The sequence below is a fragment of the Euprymna scolopes genome, chromosome 1, assembly GCF_053919585.1.
Source record: "Euprymna scolopes isolate OS-2025 chromosome 1, ASM5391958v1, whole genome shotgun sequence".
Classification (NCBI taxonomy): Eukaryota; Metazoa; Mollusca; class Cephalopoda; order Sepiida; family Sepiolidae; genus Euprymna; species Euprymna scolopes.
The window spans coordinates 89,841,663-89,853,803 of NC_136482.1; the positions used below are offsets into that span (position 1 = coordinate 89,841,663).

Here is a 12,141-nt window from a genome sequence, read left to right on the forward strand (position 1 = left end):
GACATTATATATGCGCATATGTATGCATATGCGTACATTTGATTATGTAGAGAACTTTCGGTTAAGAAATTTCACGGAAAATCGTTTTCTTAGGTACCAATTTTTTTTAAGAAAACAATAGAAATTTCGTACTTTCTTAAACACATTTTTATCTTCTTCCTACTTTTTAACACTTATTTTCGTTAAAACCTACTCTGCTTGCTTCGTCGTAGAATTTCCACAGGTTCCGCAAACGCGCGTTATAAAATAAATTGGCTCAATCTACTATTTAAACGAATATCTACATAGTTCCGCACAAGTCTCCAATCTCTGTGAATTATATATGTTGCTGCAGCGTATGTATATGATCAAACTGCTCTGTTGCTGAAAGGCAAAGACACTTGTTAGAGCAGACAACCTGTATCTGCTCTGTTATCTCGGAAAGACAATCATTGTTGCTTCAGGCGGCCAACAATTTCCACAGACAAGTGCTCTCCTTTTCACTGCCGTAAGCGATGATTAAGCAAGAACAAACATTCCGTGGAAGAAAAAAGAAAATTCTTTTTCATGTAAACAACAATGTTAATAATAATATATGTATTACTTTTTTTTTCTGTTAACTTTGTTTATTCGTCTTCTCTTCTTCGGTTTATCATAGCTAAGTCATTGTTCAAGTGATTCGATGAGTGCGTAGGAGAACTGCAGCAATATGCACAAAAGTAAGGTGTATATTGCAATTTTCGTTGAAATTGCGTTTGATAGTCTATTGTAGATTGATTCGTTTGGATAAGAGTTTTAAATGCCTCCTTCTGTGATGTACGTCTGATTTTCTTAGATTATAAATTTCAAAGATTTTGTGTTTTCTATTCATAGGTCAATACTTTGTTCTTTAAACCAACTTATATATATATATATATATATATATATATATATATATATATATATATATATATATATATATATTATATATATAAATCCGTAATCCTGTCTGTTTGTTTGTTTGTTCACAATTTGAATAATATATACAAAACTTCCTGCTGAAAACGGTTATCTATATAAATTTTATTTACTATAAGATTTTCTATATAAATAAATAGCATCACGATCAATATATATACACTATATTGAAGGCAATGTACATAATAGAATCAATTAAAATTACTGATTATAGTAATGTAATTGATGTAATTTTTCTATTTAAGAGTATTATTTAAAGTTAATTTATTTAAATTATTTTAATTCAAGTTATTTTGTACTATTTGCTAAACTGGCACATTTTAAGTAATTTTCACTGATATTTCACTTCCGGTTATGAACGGATATAGTTTTTAACCAAATCGAGAGATATGGTGATAAAATGATTTGTTTTAATTATTTATTTTCTATAAATGTAAAAGTTACAAATATTGATAAAAAATAAATAATTAGGCTAAGGATGATTTTATTTTTCGACGAAATATTTTAAATCGTTAGCCCTCTATTAAAGTCTCGGCTATAAATGTCGATTCAGTGTAAGGTATGAGCACGTTTACCAAAAGGTTAAAATTTATTTCCTACTGACGATTTTAAAATCATTTTTCAACTATTCACTTGACTGTCTGAATTTTATTATCGTTTCCATAATACTTTGAAAAAGAAACAAGGTAAAGTAATGTTTTTTATATCAGATATATTCCTACGCGTTTTTTTTTTCACTTTTTTTCTTCGATTTTTTTTTTTGAGAAAGATCGTATGTTTTCCTGTCTGGGTAATTGATTTAGTTGATAATATATGTTTGTGTGGGGAGTTTCGACGTAATTATGTTTTTTTTTCGGGGGGAGGGAGGTGTCGCTTTATGTCTCAGCGTCACTCAAAGAAAAATAATTGCAGAAGTACAAAAATGCGGGTGTTTTTCTCTGTTTAGTACTTGTGCAGTTTACGAACCGTGCTATTTTTTAGATATGATTTACAAGTGTAATTCAATTTTTGCCGTATCTTTTGTTTATTAAATTTTTATGTGAAAGTCCTTCCTTTATTAAAAATGGGGTACCTTTTATATACACAACCAAGCATAGTTTATCCGCAAAAATCCTAATTTACATTTTTGGGAGCAACACAAACTGTACAGTTTTTTTTTCTACGTAATGTAGAACTTTCGCTTACATTTTTACCAGTGGTACAAGAAATGTCGTTTACCCAGAAGTTTTGGTTTCGAACTTGTAATTACATAAATATTAAAAGAATGCCAATTAGTATTGTGTAATACAAATATATCCGTATCAAAGCTCGGATAAATCGGTTAGTATATATATATATATATATATATATATATATATATATATATATATATACTAGCAATTCATCCCGGCTTTGCTCGAGCCCTATGTACTGTTCATAACTTGCCCTATGTGTGAATACACTTTATGTAAGATTTCAATTATTTAGACCCAAAACTGTCTGAGTAATTTCGTAGAGACCGTGGAGGTAAATTTTTTATAAATTGGACGCCAATTTTGACCCCTTAACATTAATTATTTTGATCTATAATCAAAATATAAAGTTTTACCCATCCAAATTACCTACATCTAAAATTTCAAGTCTTTAGACCCAAAATTGGCGGAGAAATGTCGTAGAATCGGTAAAGATAAACTCTTTCAACTTTGACATTTTGGCAGCCAAATTTTCGCCCCCAAAAACTGATTAAAATTTTTGCTGCCTGTCTGAATACTCGTTATTTGTAAATTTTAAATGATTAGACCCAAAATTCAGTGAGTAGTTTACTAGACACCACAAAGGTAAAATATTTTGAACTTTGACCTCTCGGAAGTTTAAATTTTCGACCCAAACCGATTAAAAAGCTCGCCCTATCTCTGAATACCCTTTATGTAAAATTTCAAATGTTTAGACCAGAAATTGTCTAAGTAATTTGGTAGAGACCGCAGAGGTAACCTTTTTTAAAACTTTGACCCCTATTATGACTCCTTAACATTTATTGTTTGAGGCCCAAATCAAGTTATTATGTTAGTATGTCTAAGGAACCTATATCTAAAATTTCAAGTGTTTAGACCCAAAATTGTCGGAGGAGTTTGGTAGAATTCTCAAAGGTCAAATCGTTGAACTTTGACCCCTTAACAGTCAAATTTCTGGCCGATAATGGATCACAAAGAGTTTTCTTGATCTCAGTAGCCTGTATATCAAATTTCGAGTCTGTAGACTTAACATTGAGAGATTTATTGCGTAGTGAAATGTACACAGACACACACAGAGATACACGGACACGTTCACTTTTATATCTATACTAGCATTTCAGCCCGGTGTTGCCCGGGTATTTGGAGGTGTATGCTGAGCAAAAAAAAAACGATCACATAGATTTTCTAAAATCTCAGTAAGCTGTACATCAAATTTCGAGTCTGTAGACTAAAAATTGAAAGAGTTATTGCGTAGAGAAATGTACACAGACACACAGACACGTTCACTTATATATATATATATACATATATATATATATATATATATATATATACTAGCATGGGTGCCCGGCGTTGCCCTGGCATTTGGAGGTGTATGTTGAGCAAAAAAAAAAAAAAAAGAAAGCGGTCAATTTTTTTAAATTTTGACCCCTATTATGACCCCTTTACTTTTATTGTTTTGGGTTTAAATAAAGTTATTAAGTTAGATCCATGCCCAAGGAACCTATATCTAAAATTTCAAGTGTTTAGACCCAAAATTGTTGGAGGAGTTTGGTAGAGGTCAAATCGTTGAACTTTGACCTCTTAACAGCCAAATTTCTGGCCCAAAACCAATCACATCGATTTGCCCAAATTTCAGTACCCTGTATATCAAATTTCGAGTCTTTAGACTAAAAATTGAGAGGTTTATTGCGTAGGGAAATGTAGACAGACAGACAGACACACAAACACGTTCACTTTTATAGATATATATAGACTAGCAGTTCCGCCCGGCTTTTCTCGGATCCTGTGTACTTTTCATAAGGTTATGTGAATATGTAAAGTAATGCCTTTCTGTATAATAGTCTTCCTTAAATACCATAGAGAAAAGACAGACAGAAATGTTCACTTATATATATATATATATATATATATATATATATATATATATATATATATATATATATATATATATAGATTGGATGCAATATATAGTAATGATTTGAAAAGTATTAAAAAAAAGACTCATGCGCCACCAACGAGAATCGAAACCAAAACGTTCAGTTCACGATTTATTTTGCCTCGGCCGTCAATGACTGGGCTATGAAAAAATGTTTACTGCTAAACTAAAAATTAAAACATGAACCAATAGCTACTACGTTGCATTCGACCTTCATCTGCCAAATTTCATTTTCTTTAATAGTCATACATTTGCACCGATTTTTCCGGTCTAAAACCCCAAGTTTTGCATGAATTCATATACCTTATATATGAAGTTTCATGTCCGTAGACTAAAAACTCTAGGAGGAGTTTGGCAGGCAAACATATATACGTATACATAAATATATATGGAAACAATTTTGTGTTTACTATAAACTTTTTACGCAAATATTATGCAAGTATAAATCATGTAGAATATCTGCATGAATATAATTATACATAATAGTAAACTAAAGATAATTATCCCATTAGAAAACCGAAGCACCTAATAGGGAATTAATTAAAATAAATCTTTAAAAGAATATGCAAATTAGCTAGATCTTTTGCAGATGAATGCAATTCCACAATCAATATATAAGAAAATTGTATTTTCTTTTTAAATAAATAGAGAAAAAGGGTTTTTAATATGAATATCAATACACAGAAAAGAAAAACGAATTTATAGGAGTAAAGAAGATTTGTAGAAATGGAAATTTAATCAACTTTTTTGGATTTTACCGTTTTTGGATATTTTACCCTTCACCGGACTATCCATTCACATGAAATAACCTTTTTCCTCACTCTATTCCCTCTACTTCACTATTTTTTATCAAGTAATATCTATGACTTACTTTTAGTTTCATTAAATACTTTTGCAAGCACAATCCGATCCTGCATTTTGCTAATCCCTACCCTCTGATGAGAAGGAAAGTATTTCTTCGAAACTTCGCGCATTAAGAACTATCCACTTATTTTGTGCTTCCTTTATAAATTAAATATGTTTTAACTCTTTTTCAAAGTGTTTTTAACATGTTTTATTAACTCTTGTTCTTATATATATACAAAGTTAATTTTTTTCTCGCACTGACTTTGATACTAAAAGCCTACTTTTTTCTATTTAAAAATTATTAAAACGAACTTTTTAATATACTCAGTCATGGATGTGTGAGCGGCTACATGAACGTTAACTAATTTGCACATTCTTTTGAAAAACGAACGTTAATTAATTATTCATTAATATGGCCTCTTATTAGATGATTTGTTTCATTTCACTAATATGTTAAATTCTATGTATGAATAGTTCCTGTGTTCTGCATAGATGCATAGAATTTAAACTGAAAACGTTCTAGCACACGGAAATAATATATACTAGTAGTTCCGCCCGGATTTGCTCGGGCCCTATGTACTGTTCATAACTTTATGTGCATATGTACGGTAATGCCGTTCTATATACTGATTTCCTTAACTTTTATAGAGAAAAGTTAGTAGAGATTGCATAAGAATTTTTTTTTTAACTTTAACCGCAATTTTGGCCCCTTAACATTTATTGTTTTGCGTTCAAATCAAATTAAAATGTTTGACCCATGTCCAGGTAACCTACGTCTAATATTTCAAGTGTTAAGACCAAAAATTTGGGGATGGGGTTTGGTAGAGTCTGCAAAGGTCAACTATTTCAACTTTGACCTATTGGCAGCGAAATTTCCGCCCAAAAACCGATTAAAAAGCTTGCTGCATGTCTGAGTACCCTTTATGTAAAATTTCAAATGTTTAGACCAGAAATTGAGTAATTTCGTAGAGACCGCAAAGGTAATTTTATTTTTAACTTTGATCCAATTATAAGCCCTTAGCATTTATTCTTTTGGGCTCAAACCAAATTATAAAATTAGATCCATGTCCAAGTAACCTATATCTAAAATTTCAAGTGTTTAGACCCAAAATTGGCGGAGGAGTTTGGTAGAGTTCACAAAGGACAAATCTTTGAATGTTGACCCCTTAACAGCAAACTTTCTGGCCGAACCCCAATTAAAAAGATTTTCCCAAATCTTAATACGCCTTATGTCAAATCTCGAGCCTGTAGACCAAACATTTACAGAGTTATTTGGTAGGGAAATATACACAGACAGAAAGACACACACACACACACCGACATTTTCACTTTTATAGTTATATAGATACAGATACATCTAAATATTTATATATAAAAGTTACTTTGTCTGTGTGTCTCCGAAAAGTCTTTACCAAATTGTATGAATATTTGGTATGAAGAGTTGAAATTAGATATATCAGGTATTTGGATTGGTAGCACACTTTTGATTTGATTGTTAGTCAAACTTGTTGCTTAGAAATCAAACTTCAAAATAAGACAGTTGATCTTGATATGAATAGTCGACTAAACATGTCTGCATGCATAAATCTGCATTCATAGGTTAAAAATTTCATTTTTTTTTTTTTTTTTTTTTTTTTACAAAGGCATCACCACATTATCAAGGCCCAGAGGCCACTCAAGGATAAGGGTTAAAGAGTGTACAGTAGAAATTGGTCAATATAGTAATCATTAGTAATGAAAATTTGGTAAATTTAATAACTTATATGGAACGGCTCATCAAGAACTTATTTACTTGAACACAACCATATTGTAGTCAGCTGGAAAGCAGGAAAACGGAAGACAATTCCACAGGCGTGCAGTTCTAAGAAAAAAGCTTTGTTCATGGAATCTACGTTTAGGTTTAGGCACAGATAAAGAGTGGGGGAAATTATTGATAGTGTTTACAGCTAGACGAGTGTTTCTTGTGAAAGTTTGGCGAGGGGGGACCATAGATTGAAGCTCAGTTGAACACTTTCCATGAAAATAACAATACATCAGAGACAAACTCGCAACATCTCTTCTGTGAGATAGAGGTTGCAAGGAGGAGAAAACGACATCTCCTACGAGGCTACGAAGTCTATTTTGAACTCTATCAAGGCAGGACAAGTCCTTTCTAGCAGCTCCTGCCCAGATGTGGCAACAGTATTCCATCCTTGGACGTACCTGGCTCTTATATAGATAGAGAATAGCATCAGCAGTGAGATATCTACTGGATCGATAGAAAGATCCCACCATTTTTCCAGCGGCCTTGGCAACAGATTTGATAAATGTGTTCCATTTAAGATCAGGAGTAATGGTCAAGCCCAGAAGCTTGTCAAAACTTGAGGCCTCCTGAAGACGAGAGCCATTCATTTCAATTGATGACAAATGTGGATTAGAATGTTGATGATGTAAAGAGAGAAGCTTGGTTTTAGATGGATTAAAAGTAACCAGCCACTCCTTTCCCCAATGTACTACGTGCTCAAGATCAGAAGAGAGAGAATTGGAGAGAACTTGGTCGTTTACTGTCTTAGATGTGGTACCATAAATGGTAGTGTCGTCAGCATAAATGTCTACAAATGATGTAAGGATATGATTTGGAAGATCATTAATGTAGATCAGGAAAAGAATTGGGCCCAGGATGGATCCCTGAGGGACATCGGCATTAATACTGTGAGCTTCTGATTTTTGCCCCTCAACTACTACTCTTATGAACCTATCAGAAAGAAATGATTTAATAATTGAGAAGACTTTTCCAGCTATACCATAGCTAGCGATCTTATGAAGTAAACCTTTATGCCATACCCTACCAAAGGCTTTAGATATGTCAAGAGCAATTGCCCTAGAAAGATTGCCACCGTCGAGAGATTTGCTAATCCTATGCGATATAACTGTAAGGACATCTGCTGTAGATCTAGCAGAACGGAAACCATATTGAGTGTCACTAAGAAGGTTATTTTTGTTGAGATGTTTGATTACTTCTGTATTTAACACAGATTCTAGCAACTTACTCATGACGCACAGGAGACTTATTGGCCTGTACTGAGAGGGGGATGAGCGATCACCTGAATTCTTAAATACAGGGCATACTGATGAGATTTTCCAGGGAGATGGGAAACTATTCTCCTTAAGACAACGTTTAAACAGTTTTGTAAGTATGGGCGCTAGTTCAGGTTGAAGTTTTTTGAGTACTATAATTGGAATACCATCAGGGCCAGTTGCTTTACTCGAATCAAGGTTTTTGATTAGCTTCGCAACATCACGTACAGATATACGTATATCACATAGCGTGTTTTCTGATACAGGAGGAAATATTGGGGGTTGGCGGTCTTGGTCGCAAAGGGTAGAATTAGCTGCAAAGTTCTTGACAAAGAGTTTGGCTTTGTCTGATGCTGACGAGATTACCTCAGGTCCATTGATAATAGTTGGGATGGAGCACATGCTTCTGTTCAGGATTCTGTTTGCTATTTGCCAAAACTGGTGGGAACCAAGCCGCTGCTCAGCTACTTTGGACTTAACAGATTGAGCATACAACTCTCTTGCGTTCCTTATTACTTTCTTACAATGGTTGCTGGCAGTCCTGAAAACGGCTTTAGTTTCCATACATCTATTACGTTTGAAGCAGTGGAAAAAGTGATTTCTGTGCGCAATGGCAGCAGCACATTCTGGAGAGAACCATGGCTGGCTGTTAGGTTTTTGCTGAAACTTTTTAGAGGGTATGAAATGGTCAATACCTACAATTAACCATTCAGTTAGGTCTCATAGTATAGAGGACACATCCTTTTTAAACATGGAATGCAGAGGTAGATCAGATATAAATGTACGGAAGCTATCCCAGTCAGCCTTAGTGTATCGATATACTGTACGATGAAGAGGTACGTCTGGGGACTTATTACATTTCATTTTTATCTTAATTGATACAACAGAGTGGTCGGAAGATCCAAGAGGCGACAGAACAGAAACTGAACATAGTTCAGGGCAAGTTGTGAGAAAAAGGTCTAGTAGGCTCGCATACTGGCCGTCATTATCGGGCACACGGGTAGGTTCCTGAACAATCTGAGTGAGGTCATAGGCAATGGAGAAATCATGACAGAACCTCCCCTCATCATCAGTCTTGTTTGAGTGGGTCAACCATTCTACGTTGTGAACATTGAAGTCTCCACATACGTGAATGTTAGCTGAAGGATAAGTAGAAAGGACTTGGTCAATTTTCTCAGATATGCTTTGAAAGATAGTAACTCCGCTGTTGTGGGGGCGATAGAGCGTAAATATAAATGCAGTAGTGTGAGCTAAAGCAACCCGGAAGCACATATAGGGTAAGTTAGGATCTTCCCTGGAGATGTCCCTCCCACATGGAAAGCTATCTTAAATATAGGCACATATTCCATGCCCATGGCGATCTTGGGGGTCAGATTTAGAAGTTAAGTTAGAGTATCCTGTAATTGCAAACTCATCTAGGGAAATAGCCAGTTTCACTTAAAAATAAAAGGTCTGGTTTAGTCTCCTGTAATTGGGTTTCAACCTCTGGAAGGTTAGAACGAAGACCCCTGATGTTAGAGAAGGAGACATGGTAGTAGGGGTCTACGTTGGAAGTTGGAGAACCGGGTTTAATCGTGTATTTTTTCTTGAAACTTGTCATGATGAAATTTTGGAATTTGTGGACTAGGTCGACAGATTTACTTAGAGCAGGACAGAGAGGGGAAACTAAGAGAGAAAAAGAAACGAAGAATTTTTTTTTTTTTGTAGCACATGATAAGGTAAAGCCGTAACAATTACCCACTAGTATGGCATCGAGAGTCCCCACCAGAAGCTACTGCATGGTCCAGATTCCATTCACCAAATGGCAATACAGCAGCCCCAGTACTTTGCACCTGCTGATAGGACAGCCTCCTTAGTGGTTAATCCAAGGTTCGGGTCCCTGACTATCAGGCGGATAACGTCAGCCCAGACAAAACGTTTACCTCCAGCACCCTTACTAGTGACATGGCTACAAGGATAGACATAGAAACAGAAAATTTCCACCAACTCTGCCAACTGTTCGCGCAATAATACTGCCAACCTAGAAAACAGCTTTTTCTTCTCCCTTTGTCAGAAAAATCACTCATTTAAAAAATGAGGACTGAGGGACAAATAATAAGAAGCGAGAGTAACAGGAGCTGCCGATAACGCATCCACAATGCGTTTTCTACTCTCCATTAAAAAAAAAAAAAAAAAAAAAAAAAAAAACTATTAAGTATTGTACTTAACAGTCCAACTGACGTGTTTAAGGGAAAGTATGGTGATAGATTCCCCTCTCACGAACTAAAAATGAGTACAATTAGGTAATCTATTTTTGCAATCAACTCGGTAGATAAATAAACATTTATGGACGAGAAAAAAAAAGCTAGCATTTAATACAACAGAAATACATAAATTAAATACTGAAATAAAATGTAGTTATTAATATTGGAATCTAAAAATAAAAAGCGCGAATTAGTAGAGAAAATCACTTATCACAACAACGCTTCTTCCGTCTCCAAACTGCAAACTAGTGAAGAATTTAACTTTTAATAGCGTTCAGAAGATTTTTTTTTTTTTAATTAACCGTTAAGAGAAAGCGTGATTTTATTCTGAACTTTAACTAATCACGTTTTAAGCAACTTATGATATAAAGGAAAATCAGATGGGGGGAGTTCTTCCGAAGTTAGTTGGTGACGTTATAAGTAATTGCGAGATAAGATGGGAGCCAGAAATTAGGGGTGGGGGACTGAAAATGATAATATAATGGATTGATTATACAATATTTAAGATCAACTTGGTAGATAAACATTTATGGACGGAAAAAAAAAGCTAGCATTTAATACAACAGAAATACATAAATTAAATACTGAAATAAAATGTAGTTATTAATATTGGAATCTAAAAATAAAAAGTGCGAATTAGTAGAGAAAATCACTTATCACAACAACGCTTCTTCTGTCTCCAAACTGCAAACTAGTGAAGAATTTAACTTTTAATAGCGTTCAGAAGATTTTTTTTTTTAAATTAACCGTTAAGAGAAAGCGTGATTTTATTCTGAACTTTAACTAATCACGTTTTAAGCAACTTATGATATAAAGGAAAATCAGATAGGGGGGGGGTTCTTCCGAAGTTAGTTGGTGACGTTATAAGTAATTGCGAGATAAGATAACTATTTCCAATTTTGACAAATTACATCAAATTATAGTTTCATTATATTGGTTAATGTGGAACAGTTCTTAAAATCCAGGGGCGGTAACTGCAGTCTATGATTCTCATAAAATAATTGTAACCGGCTATTTCAACATAGATATTAATGATCCACTATTTTCTGTGTTTTTATAAAAAATAATCCTAGCAGTTTTACTCGGTAATTTTTGAAATTTTTAATCATTTTGACCTGACACAAGTATGTAAACATTTTATTTTTACCCAAAATGCAATTTTAGATTCCTTTATACCGCACAAACAGAGCCATGGTTATCCTTTGTTTTTCCAACTCTTAGCTAGAATCATTGCAGTCACCACAATACCGCATTTACTCTAGGGCACATCATACTTATTTTAACCGAGAAAGTATTTGATGCAACAGTGAAATCAAATGAAACTTTAAATTACAATTTTTTGCATTGCAGTTTTGGCGAGTGGGCAATTCCATCTTTTTTAAAAAAGGGTGAAGGGTGATAACGTATGCATATTGGTATGTAGATAATAGATACAAATTAAACTTATTTAACTATTTATATGCATATGGGTGCGGTTAAGGATTCCGGCTGGAAAGTTATATGTTTTGGTTTTAATTCTAGCCCATGGAACTCAAGTTATCTTTTTTTTTTTTACTTTTCCAAATCGCTAATATATATTGAGCACACTATAATTTGGACTCTGTAATATAAAATATGCAATCTCAATAAATTCAAATATTATAATAATATAATTTTATGACCGGGCAATGCCGGGCGGCCTGCTAATGTGTGTGTGTGTGTGTGTGTGTGTGTGTGTGTGGCTGGCTTTACAAAGTGTTATAATATATAGCACAAAGTTTATTGTAAATTTTCCAAGAGCAGATTTTAGGATTAGGTAATTTTCTTTAAACTCGTTTATTCTTTGGGAGAATATAACTAGAAGAACAAAAAAAAAACAAATTACATTTGTTTCCGATCAACACACACACACACACACACACACACACAC

The 12,141-nt window shown here is 33.9% G+C and overlaps 1 protein-coding gene across 4 annotated transcripts in view; it reads left to right on the forward strand.

Moving 5' to 3' along the window:
- The window catches only part of LOC145245888 (uncharacterized protein C20orf96-like), a 2,261,276-nt gene that overhangs the window by 13,311 nt on the left and 2,235,824 nt on the right, over positions 1 to 12,141 (forward strand). The window lies entirely within an intron of this gene.